This window comes from Muntiacus reevesi, chromosome 9 (genome assembly GCF_963930625.1).
Source record: "Muntiacus reevesi chromosome 9, mMunRee1.1, whole genome shotgun sequence".
NCBI lineage: Eukaryota > Metazoa > Chordata > Mammalia > Artiodactyla > Cervidae > Muntiacus > Muntiacus reevesi.
The window spans coordinates 48619610-48638412 of NC_089257.1; the positions used below are offsets into that span (position 1 = coordinate 48619610).

At 45.0% G+C, this 18803-nt stretch overlaps 1 protein-coding gene across 6 annotated transcripts in view; it reads right to left on the reverse strand.

Annotated features, from left to right (window-relative positions):
* The window catches only part of DENND2B (DENN domain containing 2B), a 160091-nt gene that overhangs the window by 59746 nt on the left and 81542 nt on the right, over nucleotides 1-18803 (reverse strand). The window lies entirely within an intron of this gene.

Consider the following 18803-nt stretch of genomic DNA (forward strand, 5'->3'; position numbering starts at 1 on the left):
ACACCTGAGTCAACACCATAAAATTATAAGCTATCATATTTTTAACACCCATTAAAATAAAATCAATATGCTTTAAAGTATTTAAGCACTACAAAGTGAAAAATGTTGTATATGTACCATGGTGAAGCTGAAACTCCAGTACTTTGGCCACCTTATGTGAAGAGTTGACTCATTAGAAAAGACCCTGATGCTGGGAAAGATTGAGGGCAGGAGGAGAAGGGGATGACAGAGGATGAGATGGTTGAATGGCATCACCGACTCAATGGACATGGGTTTGAGTAAACTCCGGGAGTTGGTGATGGAGAGGGAAGCCTGGTGTGCTGCGATTCATGGGGTCACAAAGAGTCGGACACGACTGAGCAACTGAACTGAACTGAACCACATACAGTTAGCTAATATCATATAATGTTGTTTTATGCTAAAATAATGAAGAAAAATGTTAAAACTTAAGGGTACATCCAGACTGGAAAGGAAAATGTAAAATTATCTCATATTTGCAGATGATACAATTGTGCTTGTAGAAAGTCATAACATTTCCACTAAAACACCATTAAACTAAATCATAATGTCAAGCATGCTTGCAGGACAACAGGTAATACTTTAAAAATCAATTTCTTTCTACACACTAGCAATGAACAATCTAAAAACAAAATCAAGGAAAACAATTCCATTAATAATAGCAGCTTCCCAGGCGGCGCTAGTGATAAAGAACCCACCTACCAATGCAAGTAAACATAAGAGTTCAACCTCTGGGTCAGAAAGATCCCCTGAAGGAGGGCATGGCAACTCATTCCAGTATTCTTTCCTGGAGAATCCCACGGACAGAAAAACCTGGCAGGCTACAGTCCATGGGGTCGCAAAGAGTCAGACACAACTGAAGCAACTTAGTATGCTGCACAATAATAGCAGAAAAAAGAACAAAATACTTAGGAAGAGATTTATTCTCTTATTCATGGCAAACTGCAAGACTTATTCATGGCAAACTGCAAAACATCATTGACAGAAAGTAAAGAAGACATAAATAAACAGAAAGACATCCTATGTTCACAATCAGAAAACTCAAAGTTGTTAAGACGGCAGTATTCACCAAATCGATTTACAAACTGAATCGAATATCCATCAACTGCAGAAATTGACACTGATCCTAAAATTTTATGGCAGTGCCAGGGACCTAGAGCAGTCAAAAGAATCATGGAAAAGAAGAATAAACTTGAAAGACTTGGATTTCCCAATTTCAAAATACTACAAAGTCATGGTAATCAAGACAGTGTATGCAGATAAAAGAGTAGAAACAGTAATCAACAGAATAGAATTGAGAAATAAGCTCATCATTAATGGTCAACTGATTTCAACAAGGATGATAATAAGATAATTGAAGAGGGAAAGAAGAGTCTTTTCAAAAAACGATGCTCAGACAACTCTGTATTTGTATATAAAAGAATAAAGTAGGACACGTACCCTGATACTATACAAAAAAGTAAAAATGGATCAAGAACTAAATTTAGGAGCTAAAATTACAAAAGAAAAGCCTGGAAGAAAACATAGAGGTAAATCTTTGTAACACTGGATTAGGCAATGGTTTCTTAGGTATGACACCAAAAAGCACAAGCAACAAAAAGGAAAAAAGATATAAACTATATTAAATAAAAAATTTCATGCTATAAAAAATACAAGAGAGTAGAAAGACACCCACAGAATGGGAGAATTATCTGCAAATGATATATATTGGCTAAGCTACTTGTATCTAGAATATATAAAGAACTCTTACAACTCAATAATAAAAAAGACACAAAATCCAATTTAAAAATATGCAAAGGCTTTAAACAGCCATTTCTCCAAGGATATAAAATTGGCTAATAAGCACATGAAGCAATGCTCAGCATCACTAGTCATTAGGGAAATACAAAGCAAAACCACAGTGAGGTATTGGGTTGGCCAAAAAGTTCATTCAGGTTTTTTGTAACATCTTACGGGAAACCCCAAATGAACCTTTTGGTCAACCCAATATTACCTCACACCACCAAGATGACTACAATAAAAAAGACAGACAAAAACAAGCATTAGTTAGACTGTGAGACTGTGGAGAAATTAGAACCTTCATTCACTGCTGGTGGGAATGTAAAACTGTGCTGCCGCTTTGGAAACAGTTGGCAGTTCCTCAAAAAGTGATATATAGTTACCACATGACCCAGCATGACCCACTCCTGGATATATAGCCATGAGAGAAGAAATCATGTCCACACAAATACTTATACTAATGTTCATAAAAGCCAAGAAGTGGAAACCCAAACGTCCATCAATTAGCAAATGTGGGACTTTCCTGGTGGTCCAGCAGTTAAGACTCCAAGCTACCAATGCAGGGGGCATGGGTTCCATCCCTGGTGGGGGAAATAAGATCCTACATGCCACATGGGGTGGCCAAAAGATTTTTTTTTAATGTGGTATATCCATAAAATGTAATATTATTCAGACATAAAAAGATACATTCTTCATGGATGAACTCTGATGCCAGTTTTATGAAATATCCAGAGGTAGACAAATCTACAGAGATATAAAATTAGTGGTGGCTCAGGGTTGGGTTTAGGGTGGCAGAATGGGGAGTGACTCCTATGAATATGGTGTTTATTTTGGGGTATGAAAAAAAGTTCTGGAATTAGATAGTGGTGATGGTTATATAACTCTACAAATATATAAAAAAAACAAATGAATTGTACACTTTACAGGGGTGAATTTTATAGCATGTGCATTATATCTTAACGTAGATGTTAAAAAAACCTTTAAAATTTTTAAGTGCCTTGGAGAGTGGATGTGACACAGCAATAATTGATGTATCAAACATATTTTCAGTATGAATGTGCACTCTGTTCTGGGCTAACATCGCCTTCAAGGAAAAATAAAAAGTAAACAGAAACAACAGTTCTCTTATTCTAATCGGCATTCTCATCACATTGAGAAAAATTAAGCATCTTTGGTGAATATGAAAGTTAAACATTTATTTATAGCCACTAATGACCTTAATCCTGGAGGGTATCCTGTTTATTACCTTGGTGCAAATAAGTGATTGGTCTCAAAGATAAAAACAAGCCAAACCCACAATCTTAATATCATTTATAATTCTTTCCTAGTTTCAACATGAAATGCACTGCCTTTGCGTAAGCTCTCATGGCTGTTGTTCTGGTGATGATGGTAGTGAGTGAAGTGGGAATTAGAAAGGAAGGAAGCAGTTGTAGGTGATAGCAGGTGATGCTGACAGTAGTGAACCATCCCTCCTCCTGTGAATACTACAGAAGCTTTCAGAGAAAGAAAACCCCTGAACCTCACTTTTATCCTTCATGAAAAGCCTTCCCAACCTACAGGGGGAAAAATCTTTATAAACTTAAGTATGCAGCATAATATTAGTGATGGGGCGGAGGGAACGACGGTGAGTCAGTCCTGCCACCAGAGCAACTGGCGCTCAAGAGACGTCCTTTTCCTGCCCCAGCCCAGAGCCAAGTTAAGACCTCTGTGTTAAACAGAAAGAAGGGAAAGGAGAGGCAGCCCCTGGAAGCTTTCCCAGGCCAGTTCTCAGGGTCCTCAGGGAACACAGTGCAACAAGGAATCAACTGGCTAAGCATGAGCTTTCAGCTGTGCCCATGGTAACGACGGTCACAATAATCATCAGAATCCATCATAACAGCACTGGACATGCTCTACCAGCTTCAGGGCAGGCCCTCAGGGGGAGGACAGAAGGTTTGTGGAAAGAACAGAAACTGAAATATATTAAAAGAACATGAGGAAAAATATATTCTTTCCTTCCCTGAATTTTTGATCTAAGAAGGGTGGACCCACAGCTCTGAAAAGCTATAACAGGAGAACAAAGAGACAACTAGAAAAAAGGAAAAATGTAGATAACTGTAGTATTTGCTGGAGCCAAAAAGAAAAACTCTATGAAGATGCAACCAAGAAAGGAGTGGATGAAAACTGCCACCGGGCCCGTGGCAGTGCCCCTTGGTCACATACCTGCAGAAGGACAGCTGCTGTTCCCAGCAGTGGCCCCGGAGGTGAGGCATCGTGGGCAGGCACCGCTGAGAGAGACCCCGGGAGGGCCCACTCAGTCAGAGGTGCCTACTCACAGTGCTCCCACCACCCGCTCTCTCCAGCCAAGTCTCTGGGCTCTGGGAATAATCCAGCGGCTTGAGAAGTTGAGGACCAGGCTCACCCTTTACACGTGAAGCACAGACTTGAACACTCTGCATGGCTGGCTTCCTGGGGCCTTCTCCCAAGGCCCTGAGAGCCACCCCAGACTCCCATCGACGCTCTCTGCCTGACTCCTTTGGCCAGTCTGGCTGCAAGGAGAGAAGACACTCCCAAGCAAACCGAACACCCACTGGGAATAAGAGCAGAGAAGCCAGGGGGATGAGAGGCTGTTTCACTAAAATTCAGCCAAAAACTACATGTTTGGAAAATGAAATTGTTCAAGTAGGATCTACCACCAATCACGAATTGCTCAAAAACTCAGCTCTGACAAATTATAGACAACTATTTGAAGAGTTACAACCCAAAGACGGGAACATAACAAGGCACCACTAGAACTTCTCCACAATCTCTGCCCTGAGACAGAAATCACAGTCCTGGGTTCTCAAGGTGTAGTGGGAAGAACACTTGATTTGGAGTCTAGCTGATGCTAGTCAAGGGTCATTGCACACCTGAGTTTTGAAGACTCAACTTTCTCACCGTTAGAGCAATAATAATAACATGACCTACCTCATGTAATTGTAATTCAGACACACTCAAGCTTGATAAATCACTTTTCTTCCAGATCATGCTTCTCTGGGTATTTGGAAGTCGCTTTCTCCATTCCCAAGCTAGATTCATCATTTTTCAGACTCTCCAATACTGCCACTCAATCCAGTGAGTCTATGCCAGGCACTGTGCAAGGTACTAGGATATAAAATGGGGGCTTCCTTGGTGGTTCAGTGGCTAAGACTCCATGTTCCCAAGCAGGGGGCCTGGTTCAATCCCTGGTCAGGGAACGAGATCCCACATGCCATGACTGAGAGTTTGCATGCCGCAACTAAGACCCAGCACAGCCAAATTAGTAAATATTAAATTTTTTAATAAACAAAAATGAACAGATACAATCCTTTCCCTGGAGGAGCTACTGCAAAGGGAGAAAAGTGAAGGAAAAAGTGGACTCCAGGAAGTCCTTATAGAGAGGTGGCATTTGAAAGTAAGCCTTAACCTATTTGTGATCTAAAAAAAAAGATGCATTTATTATGAAAGGTGCTGCTAGATTCTTTATATAATAGCTAAAGTTAAAAGCATTTTAAAGGATTAAATAATTTAATCCCTGTGGCAGCTCTACAAAGTGGGTGCTATTATTATTTACATGTTACCAAGGAAACCAGTGGAGGAGGAAATGGCAACCCACTCCAATGTTCTTGCCTGGAGAAGCCCATGGACAGAGGAGCCTGGCAGGCTATAGTCCATGGGGTCACGAGAGTCAGACAAGACGTAGTGACTAAACCACCACCACCACCAAGGAAACCAAGGTGCACAGCAGTCAAATCACTCGTCCCACGTCACACAGCTAGAAAGTGGCAAGGCAGGAGTTGGGGCCCAGGTGGCCTGCCACAGCTCTGAGGCAGGTCTATGCATGACCTCCACCCATTTTCTAGTTCAGCTCTCACCATTCCGTGAATCAGTGATAACTTTCCAATCAGGAAATGCAGGTTCTGAGAGATTAAAAGACTGCCTCAAGATCACTCATCTGGTGAAGGAACAGGGCAGGAGCATTGACTCAGCTCTGAGTCTACCATCTACTTAGTTTCCTTAACATTGACAGGGGTGATTGTTTAAAAAAAAATGCAAGGTCACAGGCCCCATCTCTCCCTCTTGAATGGGGCCTAGGAATCTGCATGTTCAGTAAGCATTTCAGGCTGGTCTTATGGACCTGTGTGAAAACCTGTGTACTACCACAGGCTGAGAGCTTGTAAAGGTTTGAAGGGTCACTACTGACCATCTTCCCTAGAGTCTGCCCAGATGTGACTAGGTACCCCTTCCTCCTCCCACCCCCAGCTTCTTCCACTTGCAAAGAACCACTGACCCTCAACAGAGAGGCAGGCACATCATGGGATCCCGTCAAAGCATCAACACCTGGCCTAAACAGGGTCCTCAGTCTTCAGGGTGCTCTGAATTCCTGTATCTCAAAGCAGCTCTTCCTGCCACCCGCCCCTGGTAGCTAACAAAGGTTTTCCTCACTTCCCCTTTCAACCTCCTGGGAACAAGAGTTTATAACTGATGGTTTATAAACTGGTGGTTTGCAACAACAAAAGTGTGTCTCATTTGGCCTTCCCTTTATATTATTTTTTTTTAAGTTGAATTGGGTGAATATAAACAAAATGCAAATAAAAATTCAGATTCTGGATTCTCTTGAAAAATCTGCCATCATTTCTGTATTGCTATACGGCAGCAGCTGGAAGTCCATTTAGATGCAGCAAGCCCTCCCCAGTTTACCGCTGTCCCTCCGCACCCAGCGGTGGCAGGTGGCCAGCTCTGCTCGGCTCTGTGACCTGCCTCTCCCAGTCGGCAGGTGAGTGCCGTGTCCCAAGTCCCAGCAGGGAAGGGTAGGGGGCACTGCCCTGGGGGCAGCCATGCAAAGCCTCCCGGAGGGCGGGGCTTGTGCAGGACAGGGAGCAGCTGATTCTGGCCTCCGGAAGCCCTCCACCTATCCCCCCGAACTCCACTGGAGGAGAGACCCTCTGGGCTCCCTGCTGTGGCTCAGGCCAGCCTGCATCCTGCCGTTCTCCCTCCTGCTCCCTTAGGGTTCTCTCCCCCTACAATCCAGTCTCACCACCCCATCCACAGGTGCTCTCCCCACGGCCTGAGGAAAATCCCTTAGAGGTTTCAGTCTCTGAAGGGGGCTCCTTCTGAGGGGTGATCAGCCTCTAAGAATGAACCTTCTGATCACCCTGGTTAGGTGACATTTCTAAATGTCTGTGTGGTACCTTTCCGCAGGCCTAATTTTGGACATGACAGTGTGCCTCACCCCTGAGAAGGAGACGTCTGAACCCTGAGAGTGCTAAGGAACAGATGCACGTGTGTGGAGGGAGGCCTCCTGATCTGCTGGGTTCAAGTCGCCATCAAGAGGAAACACAAATACTGCCCAGCAATCCGCTCGACTGGTCCAGGTAAGAAGTCCAGAGCCTCCACAAAGGAAACCTCTAAACCACAGGAGGGAATTTCTGCTGAGCTGACATTCCACTAATCTCTTAAGCAAACTCTCGTGTGGAAGTAACAGCTTAGGAAGCAGCCCACAGGGAAGGAGAAGGCAGGAAAGGAAACTGAGCTCTGTGTCCTGAGAACCTGGTTTTAGCCCAATCCGGTTCTGGACAGTTACGGTCTGACTACCCTGGGGTCAACCCGCTACTCACCCTGCCCAGGGAATACCCACCAGACCATCCTCACCTTCTTACTGACTCCCCCCTGCAGTCCTTCCTCATCTCTAGACCGAGAAGATAAGGATCAGACTGGCAGCTCCCCCAAAGAAGGGCCTATATCTTTAATTTCTTCCCCCAAGAGTCTCAGCAACCAACATTGGCACTTAAGCTTCAGGAAGGGTCATCATTAGAGTTCCTTTTAACTACTCAAGCCAGACCTCTCTACAGCGTGAGCTCTTGTAGGTGTCCCTGGGCTGGGCTAAGGTGGGAAGCGTTTTATTTATCTTTCAGAGTTCTGCCTGGATTGACAGCTGCAGCAGCTCACCTCCACAGCCTCTTTGTTCCCTGGCCCTCCTAGGACATTCATAGCCATCCCCCAGGTCTCCTGACACCCTGGCCCCCTCTGTCCCCACATGGTTGAAAAAGCGGCGTGGCAGTGCTAGAGAGTTCTTCTTCATATTTTGAACAATCCTCAGTACCGAGCAGAGAGGTCTTCACCTAAAAGGCCCACAAATAAATGTTAACTGATTTGCTAACTGATGGCAAAAGTGGGCCCCCAAGGAGTCAAAGGCCAGGAAGACAAAGGGCACGAGAAATCCGAGCACTGGCCATTATCCCGTAAGGCGCACTCTTTCACCCCCCACAGTCATGGTGGCTGTACAACCAATGAAAGGGAGTTTTCCAGCTGTAGCTGCCCCCCAGCTGGGCTGTCACCAGCAGGCCTTCCCCCCTCCCCCCAGACCCCTCAGCCAGTCCCCTCTACCGCAGGAGTTTCGGTCTCCTCACAAGTGCCCCGGTACCTTCCGGGACGCTCCTGCATTAACAATTCACTCAACACACCCAGGAAGAGAGACTGTTCCTGAGAAACCTGCCTTCATCTCACTCACGCTGGCTTTCTCCTCCTCCACCCCCCCTTTCCCTCCCTTCCTTTCCTGACTCATTTCTCACTGTTATCTGCCCACAACCTTGTTTTTGGCTCTGTTGTACCTAAAATCAAGCAGCTACAAGGAAAAGGAGAGAAAGTGGGCTCAGAGATTGGGTCCTGGAAATCAAAAGCTATCACAAGGGAGCCAGCAAGGTTTTTCTCAAGCTGATCCCCCAATTCCCTCCAAAATGCCAGACCCTTTTTCTCCGTTAGTACTTCTACATACCTGGTACCTTGGATCTTTTCCATTCCAGCCCCAGGTTCTGGGGTTCTAGGTCCAGAAAACCCTTCGAGCAAAACTGTCAAGGAGATTTTGAGCCTGGTCAAGTGGAGAGGGACCAAGATTTGTTTTGCTGGGAAATCAGAAGAATTGCCGAGTGTTTTTACAGGTCCCTGTGAGGCTGAAATCCTCCTCAACCAGTCACAAAAAAGATCATTTTTGTTGTTGAATAATAACCCAAAAAAAAAAGTTAAGCTCTCTATCCATCTCCTCACTGTCCACTTATCACTCCCACATCCTCTTTCCCAACTCTCCTCCTCAAAGAGGCCTTTAAGTTGGGGTTTTCAACCTCAACCATTTTCAGTCCCTTTTCCTGCCAGATGGTCCTTCTCCACTTCAGTACTGATTCTGTGGAGGTTTGAAGCTGGGTTTAAATGTTTCCTGAAAGCCTAAAATGGGCTGAGGGCTTGTGAGTCAATCCCAGGCCAAAGGAAATCTGGTTGCTTCCAAGACAGTTTTATAAACCTTGACATGGCTGTTTCTGCCAGTCTGGAAACTCAGCTTCTTAGCAAGGACCTTAGCCCAGCTCTGCTAGGACGATGGAGCCTGCTCCATCTGGAGAATGGAGGCCTTCCCCACAAAGGCCTGCCCTCTTCCACCCTGGCAAGAAGAACCTTGTGGGTTCTGTAAACATGTTGGGGATTCCAAGGCCACAGACCTAGCTCATACCAGGGCCTTCCCTTTGCCAGTCATAGCAGACTAAATGCCATTTCCTGCACATGCCAGGAATGTTCATGCTTCTAGGCTTTTATTCAACCAATTCCTTCCATCGTGAAGTCCTCCACCCCCATTCTTTCTTAAATATCCAGTTCAAATGTCAACTTCTTTCTGAAGCCTTTCCTGATCCTAAATCTTGACCTCATTCTCACTCTTCCCATGCTCTTCAGCCTAGCTGAACTCAACCTGACCGATGGCAAGATGCCCGCCTGCCCTGCTCCAGAAAAACACACCACCCACAAATCAACTTTCTCAGAAGAAGACTAGGAAGTGGTAAGGGCTAGAGGGGCTGGGGAAGTCTCGATACCTTCGTTTTCCTATCTGTAGCATAGGGAGAATACTCTACCTCTATCATGAGAACATCAAAACCAGTGAGAAGCCATATATAAAATACAAAGAATACTCAGAACCAAGAGGTAACATACTTGAAGTCTCTGGCATTCCCCCAAATCTCAGCCCCAAGACCTCTTCCCCTGTCCTTAGCTCTTACTGTTTCCTATTTCATCGAGAAAACAGAAACAATCAGAACAGACCCTCAATAAGCTACCATCATCAGATGCAGCCATCACCAGCAACAGTGCAGATCTTTTCACTTCTCTGGCAAAACCCTAACATGGATCCCAATCACTCAAAGTAAGAGCCAAAATGTTCACAATGATCTACAAGGTCTTCATCATCTAGGTCTCTATGATACTTCCAACCTCATTTCAACTACTCTTTCCCTTTACACTTTCCCCACCAGCCACATCGTCCTTATTGTTTCCTCAAATATACCAGGCACATTCCAACTACAGGCCTCCACACCCACTGTCCCCTATTCAATAACCAAATAGAACATTCTCCCCCAAGAGAGGTTTCTCCCTCACCTCCCAGGTCTTTGGACAGACATCACCTTCTTAGTGAAGACTCCTCTGGATCACATTATTAAATTTAGTATTAAGAAATTACTATATTAAAAAACCTTCCCCCACCCTATCCCCTCAGCCCTCCTATTCTCCCTTTTCCTGTTTTACCCTTCTCCATAACATTCATCACCATCCAACACAACTACTCTTCTTTTCCACTTATTTATTATATCTGTATAAGCTCCATGAGGCTAGGGATTTGGGGGTTTTGTTTATAGCTGTACCCTTAGTGCCTAGGACAGACCCTGGCACACAGTAGGCCCCCAATAAATACTTTTAAAATTATTTCTTTATGGCCATGCTGGGTCTTCGTTGCTGCATGCAGGCTTTCTCTAGTTGTGACACGTGGGGGCTTCTCTGCAGTTGCCGAGCACCAGCTCCTCACTGTGCTGACCTCCCTTGTTGCAAAGCACAGGCTCTAGAGCCTCAGTAGTAGTGGCACATGGGCTTCTTGCTTCATGGCATGTCGAATCTTCATGGACCAGGGATCAAACCCATCTACCCTACAATGGCAGGCAGATTCTTAACCACTGGACCACCAGGAAAATCCAATCAATAAATACATTTTAACAAAAAGAACATTTTCCACAAGCTCAGAGTGGCTGTACCAGACAGAGTGAGCAGCTTGGTCAAGGTTTTCCATTATGGTTACTGCTTCTGGTCCTGTTCTTGCTCCAAGGTCTCCTTGGCTTTTGCTCACGGTTTTCCTTCTTCCAGAAAGAAGGCCCATCTGTCCAGGCCCATCTTCCAATACCACCAGCCTTCCCAGTTCAGAGTCTGACCCGCCTGCAGCAAGCACACCCACTCAGAACGTTCAGAAGGGGGTCATGTCCTCTGAACACCTCTGAACAGATTCAGAGCAGGTATGGCTTCAGCCCCAGAGCTGAGGTTGCTCTCTGCAAAGATCACAATGATTTTCCTGTTATAAAACACAAAGGTCCTTTCTCCGGGGCTTGATGAATGACAGGGCTTTCCTATCCTGATGTTTGCTGCTTGGGACGCCACTGATCAGCCCTCTCTGAAGCACTGTCAAGTAGTTAACTCAGTCTGGAGCGCGCTCTCAGGGGTAGCACTTTACCATCTGTTGGAAGATCTGTATGCTCATCAAAAGAGGGCACAGGTCATGAAAGGCTGGGGAAATATCATCAGAGAAGTAGAAGGACAGACAGGTGTGGCGTCTGAGACTTTCATTTGTTTACTCACTTGAACCCTTCCAGGGCATCTTCCTGGCCAGGCCCCCCTGCCACTGAGCTATACCCTGGTCCTTGCCCTTGAGCAGCTCTCCATCCTGCCTGAGATGATCCAGTAAAGGAAAGATGCTGGTACAATGTAACAAGAGCTCTGACAGACGTATGGACACAGAGCTCTGAGAGCAAGGAGAAAGACACCTAACCCGGTGGACAGGACAGATGCGGGGGACAGTTCTGGAGGAGACAGGAAGTGACGCTGGGCTGAGTCTTGTAGGACTTGTGGAAGACAAAGAAAACAGAGGAAGAACGCTGCTGCTAGCAGAAGGAAAACCGTGAGCAAAAGCCAAGGAGACCCTGGAGCAAGAACAGCACAAAAAGCAATAACCATAATGGAAAACCTTGATCAATCAGATTACCATAATGGAAACCTTGATCAGTTAGATCACACTAAATAAGAACTCTGTTCATTAAAAAAAAAAATGCCATTTAGAGAGTGAAAAAGTGGGTACACAGAGTGTACTTCAGAGTGGGTACACAGATTATAGAACTCAGCAGAGAGGGAACATTAGGTACACAAAGCAAAGTTATCTAGAAGAAGTTTAATCACTCTCAAACTGCAGATCTTGGCCAGATCACTGGGGCTGAATCTCCCTTTGGATAAAAGTCCCAGTCTTAGAAGGGAGTAGAAGAAAGTGTACATACACAGCCAGGCTCAGCTGTTCTAAGTACGTGCTTATCTCATTTAATCTAGCTGTCATTATCTCTATTTTATGGAGGAAGAAACCGAGGCTCAGGCTAAGTAATTTGCCCAGGGTTTTATAGACCCAGAGTCTGGAGAGGTTGGCACTGAGCTCTGTAATGGAAACCAGAGCAAGTAAGTTCCTTGGTCTCTGTCATATCTTGTGGCAGGAAACCATCCTCCATCCCAAGAACACTCCTGCAGCCCAGCTCTATCTGGGTAGAGTTAGAAATGACAGTAGTTTCATGCCTGGTCCCCAAATTCTTGGTGTTAAAATCCCATTTTCTCTAAGCCATTTAGTTCAGAGGGCCCTGAATCAACAAAACATAAATGTAAAAAGGATTTCCTGGTGGTCCAGTGGTTAAGACTTCACGCTCCCAATGTAGGGCCATGGGTTTGACCCCTGGTCAGGGAACTAATAAGATCCCACATGTCTGTGGCGTGGCAATGGTAAATAAATAAAAAAGATGCTCCTCTTCTGCTGTTCTTCAAGTCTTTTCTCCTTATCATTCTTCCCCACCCAGGGACAAAGGCAGTCACAAACACAGACCCTGGTCAAAGAAAAGCCTTCCCCTATACAGTCTAGCAGGAGCTGAGACTGAAGATAAGGGGCATTTGTCCATCCATCTACCCAACTGCTTTCAAGGTTATGATGGGGACAGAATTGGCCTTTTTCCTCCTTTAAATGAAGCAACTGCTACTTGGCTTCTGTGGTTCTCAAACTGTGTGCAGAGGTGCCCGGGACTACCACAGGGAACTCACAGGGGGCTGCTGCAAGATATTTTAAATTTTTGAGGGAAACAAGGGCAATATTCAAAATTTGTTGGACATCCCATGAGTTTTAACATGAGATTGTACTACATTCTTTTAGATGATGTCATTTCTTTGTGAAACTGGGTTTTCAGCAGCTGCTGTGATTAAAAAGCAATAACCGTGTGAAAAGCAATGTGGAACAGGAAATGGGGATGTCAATATCCAATGCAATTCCAACACGTGAGATGTTGTGCAGTGCCCACTACATCCCATTAGTTAGTGACTGTGGCTATTTGAGAATGAAATACAAATATTTTTAATTGAAATGGATGACAATATTATGTTAGTTTCAGGTGTACGAGGTAGTGATTTGATATTTGCATATGTTATGATCACCATGATAAATCTAGTCCTATACAAGTTATTACAATATTATTGACAATATTGTATATTACATCCTCATGACTTACTTATCATATATCTGGAGATCTGTACCTCTTAATCCCCTGCACCTATTTCACCAATCCCCCCAACCCTCCTCTAAAAATATTTTTCAATTTATATATATAATGTTTTTCAAATGGCTACTCAGTCATTAGGATGTATAAGCACTTACTAAATTGTTTACACCTAAATATTTCATAAAAATATTCAGCCTCTGAGCATTGTGAAAAATTACTTCAGCACTAAAGGCCCACAAACTGAGGAAGTTTGGGAACCTCTGCAGCAGGTGCTTTTAAGTCTCTGCATCAAGGAGCCGTGGAGGAGCTCCCGGGGCGGACCCAACCTGCCCCAGCAGCACGTGGGCAGGCTAGCACTCAGGCCTGTGGACGGCACGCGCAGGCTTCCCCCACAGCTGACAGAACAACTGCCCCTCTGGCTGGAAAGATGAGGCTGCATACCAGTTCCCTCTCAGCCTAGAAGATGCCTACATCTGCATCAGCTTTACCCCAGGCTCCCAGGCTCCCCTCTGAAGTCCTTTCTTGAAAAGTTATATTCAGCCAGAACCTCATGAATAAAACCCCAAGCCAGCCCAGAAGCCAGCAGGCCAGCAGGGGACTTCCACACACGCTCAGACTTGAGCAATGCCCACAAACCAAACCATTAATCCGCAGAGGGAGGGAGTGATGGGAATCTGGAAGAGGGATTCCATGGAAAGCCCAGCCGCTGAAAGGGCAACTGGGCTTTTGGGTGAAGATTTACATGAAAATTATGCCTTTGTGTCCTGCGAGTCTCCCCCAGCCCCACCACCACCCTGGGGGTCTCTGGTCTGATACATTCCCTCCCTCTATTCTTCCCTGAAGTCATAATCCTCCGTTGGTGACATCACAGCTGTTGATACAATAGACAACTGTTGTGATGTCACAAGACTCCAACTTCTATCATTTTCAGTAGGGAGTGGGGTTAGAGAATGTGATAAAGGGCTTGAACTGCATAAAGTCATAGAACTGGAATTTGCTTTTTCATGCTAATTTCCCTGGTAATGAAGGGCACTGGCTCTGAAAATGAAAGGCAAGCAAGCCACTGACAGCAAGGCTGTGTGCAGATTCATCTATACCAAGGGGAGTGGGGTGGGGTAGTGGCGCTAGGACAGAACAGAGACTAAAGTTTTTAATTCCAGAATTAGCCAAATATGAAGATCTTCTCAGTCTGGCCAAGTTCAGAACTTTCTCTTTCCATTATCCGTTGTCTGAGCCCAGGGTGAGCAGAGCAAAGCTGAAATGCAGGAAAGGCTCCAGGCTGGAACGTTCCCTGGAAATTAACGTTTGTGAAACTGCCTTGGGTTCTGAACTCCACACTGTCCGAGGGACAGACTCAGTTTGGACTGCATCCTGAGGACCAGGATGGACAGAGCATTCACAGGCATGTCACAGGAGAAATGACTAAAGAGCTGAGAATGTTTACCCTGGAGAAGAGAAGTCTGTGGATGGGGAAGCTGAAAATTGCGCTGAGAATTCTGAAAGGCCCTCATGTAAAAAAGGGATTAGATATGTTATCTGTGGTCCCCCAAAGAGACCTTAGACAATGAGAAGATCCAGAATGGCCAAGATGAGAACATTTTATTATTAAATTTCAATTACAGACAATAAGTTCTTTTTAATTCCTTACTTCTAAATTACAGACTCGGCTCCTGAGGACAAAGACAGTCTGAGTCACTCTAGTATACCCCAGAATTTAGACTAAGTGGCACATAGTAAGAGCTTATTAATATTTGTGAAATAAATGAACAAATGAAGCAAGGACAATGGTCTGCTTGAAGCTGGTGCTTACTCATGCACTCAGTAAGTATTTTTGAATCCCTACCACATGCCACTCACTCAGTTAAGATGCTGGGGATCCAAGGGTCAGAGAAGTAGATAAGGTGAGTCTTCTCCTCCCCCTGCTTTGTAGATTAGCACAGAGAGCATGTAAGGTTCCTTCCACTCTTGAGATTCCTTCATTTTCAGAGGTGACTAAGATAGTTTAAACTGAGAGGAAACAGGACCCTAATAGATAAACCCCACCCACCACTACTGCTACTGTTCACAAGCCTGGAATCTGGACCAAGCTAAGGCTACCTTCAGCCAGGGAGAGGCCCCATGCAGAAACAGCCCAGTGCTGGACCAGACCAGCCCAGTCCAGCTGGGCATTTTATCAAAGACCCCCAAGCACCCCAGACAAGACAAAGTAGGCTCCTATGTAAACTGGAGCTCCCTCAGCCCAGCAATAAGTCAGTACGGTCCAGTTAGGTAACCTGGGGTATTTCAGATATCCTCACTTCTCTAAAGAACTTTAAAATGTCCCCATCAGCCTCAGACTGATTATCTTGCGAGGAAAGAATTCCAAGATCTTCCAGGTTGTACTGGGGACACAGACTTGGTTCCAACTTCTGAGGGTATGAACTAAAGGTAATGAAACTAAAGGTAACGAAACAGATGATTTAACAACTATGATATGCAATATACCAGATACACAATATACACAGACATTCTCCTCTTCAGGGTAGTCCTTCGAGGCCTGAATGTTTATTCCAATACATTCTCAAAACATTCCTAAAATTCCTGTTTGGCAATTGCCCTCAGAAACTTTGGAACATTATCTGAATTTTCTCTGAAGGAAAATCTGCATCCATTAAGGATGATAACTCATTCAGAGCCATAGGACAAAAAGGGTGCAAACAAGAGAAAAGTATTTTGGGTCAGAAGAAGCAGTAACTGTCAAGTAACCTGTGGAGCCTCGATATCAAAAGGGGTACATACTGAGAGGGTCCCAAATCTCCAATTTTTTAATATAATTTAATTTAGGTTAATTTATTTTTTTGACCATGCCACATGGCTTGTGGGATCTTAGATTCCCTGACCAGGGACTGAACCCACACCCTCAGCAGTGAAAGCACAGAGGTCCCCTAACCACTGGGAAGCCAAGGAATTCCCGAAATCTCTACTTTTTAAGAGTACAACTGTTGGGAGGGAGGCAGGAGGAGGGATCGGGATGCGGAACACATGTAAATCCATGGCTGATTCAAGTCAATGTATGGCAAAAACCACTACAATATTGTAAAGTAATTAGCCTCCAACTAATAAAAATAAATGAAAAAAAAAATTTTTTTTAAAAAGTACAACTGTTTGAGGTCCCAGACCCCTCCGAGTATCTAATAAACACCAAGAACCTCCACAGAAAATTTCTAAGAACATACACTTCTGTCTACCAGTTTAGGAGGTTCACAAGTGCCCAAAGTTCCTCACAGACTCACTCGAAGAATCCTTGTGCTAACCCATGTTACCTGCCCCACAAATGCACAGGTAATTCTGAATGGAGGCCTAGAGGACTCAGCAGGTGTGCCAACACTGGGCACTGAGAGCGTGCCAAGGTGCCCTGCTGTCCTGAGTCCTTGCACCACTGTCTCAAACCTGGATGCCAGCAATTTACAAACGACTAGGCATCCCAGGCCTTCAGAAGTGTTAGGAATAGTTATATCCTGCCACATATGGAATCTAGAAAAATGGTACTGATAAGCCTATTTGCAGGAATAGGAATAGAAACACAGACGTAGAGAACAGACTTGAGGCCACAGTGGAGGAAGGAGAGGGTGGGGCAAATTGAGGGAGCACCATTGACATAAATACACTGCCCTGTGTAAAACAGATGGCTAGTGGAAGCTGCTGTATAGCTCAGGGAGCTCAGCTCAGTGCTCTGAGATGACCTAGAGGGGTGGGATGTGGTGGAAGGTGGGAGGGAGGCTCAAGGGGCAGGGGATATATGTACACATATGGCTGACTCATGATCTGTACAGCAGAAAGTAACACAACATTGTAAAGCAACTACACTCCAATTTTTTTTTTTTAAAAAAGGAATAGTTGAATGCAAAAACATCAGAGACACAAATGCCAGAGACCCCAAGACTCAAATGTGACATTTTCTAAAGTGGTTTGTGAACTGGTGCTGAAGACAATGCCTAAAGAGGAATCAAACCTACCTTGGGTAACCGCAGGTTTTTAGCCATGTAAGTGCACATATGAAGAGCAAGCTGTGGGCACAGCATATATTTCTCCCCCTTCCCTAAGTTCCCAGTCTCCCTGAGGGATGCATGGGGAAGATGCCTCCTCCCTTCTTCTGGGCCAGCCAGCATGCCCACCAAGCAGTTCTTGACAGACAAAGAGCCACCCAAGTCACATCTGACTCATGCCAGAGCTCTCTGTAATGAGGTATGACATGTGTCTAAGCTCTTGTATATTTTCACATTTGTAGCCTACAATTAGGCATTTCTGAGGGATGTAGCTGACTATGGTTGTTTCGTGACCTATAATTATTCACACAGGCATCACGGCCCATCCAGGCAACAGTCAGGCTAGAGGCACTCTGAGCTCAGACCTCACGGAGGAGGTTGCTCGGCTCTACAGTTAGCGACAGGCCTCCGGGGTCCACACTGCTCTTCCTGGGCCGCACATGGAGATGCTATCCCCTCTGTTCCCCTCACCAATCTTCCTCATCCACTGCCCAGCTCAGCACAGTGCAATCCCAAGCCCGAGGGCTGGCAATCTGAGGACCCAGTACCCGCACATATGGACCACTATGGCCTCAGTAATGGAGGCCATAGTGATTTAAGGCAACTTCTCAAACTCCCTACAAATCTCTCGCTCGAGGAAAAATGGGTCACATCCAACAGCCCACAGAACCTTGCAGTCCAGTGCTGTGGGGCTGGGCTGTGGGAGCCGACATGGGCCACCTCTCTGAGCCAGCCTCTCTGCTGCTGGTTGCAGAGGCCTCGCTGCCCCCAAGGGCTCAACAGGATAATTCTCCCCCTTGCAAATACCCACCACCATGCTTCCTCACTACCTCCCTGGCTGGGAGGAAAGGCCTGGTTAGCCCTTAAGATCTGTCCCTAATGATATTTCACATTTATACTTAGGTCCATTGAGAACTAGTTTCTTGATTTTTCAATGGAAGCTCAAGTCTTGATTCTAAATATAATCAATGATACCGCCACTAGCCAGCACAGAGCCTCTGTAAAGTACAACTATGGCCCACACTCAGAGCAGCATGCACTTTACGTATGAGCCCAATATCTCAACCACAATTACTATGCAGGTCACCCTTCTTCTCCAACTCTGGTTCCAAGTCCTTCAGAGTCTAAAAAGCTTTAGACTTATCAAAACAACATTCACTGCTAGCTCATTTGAGTCTGCCAAACAAACCCCAGTGGTTAAATGCAAAAGGTATTTTCTCCATTTAACAAAGGAAACTGGCTCAGGGAGGCTGTCTTGCCCCCAAGGTCACTCAATTAGTAAGTGCAGAACCAGGTCTAAAACTATTATGCAGTTCTTCATATGTCAATAATTAATTACCTCATCTGGATTATTGTAAGAATAAAAGGGCTAAAATACGAAAAGTACTTG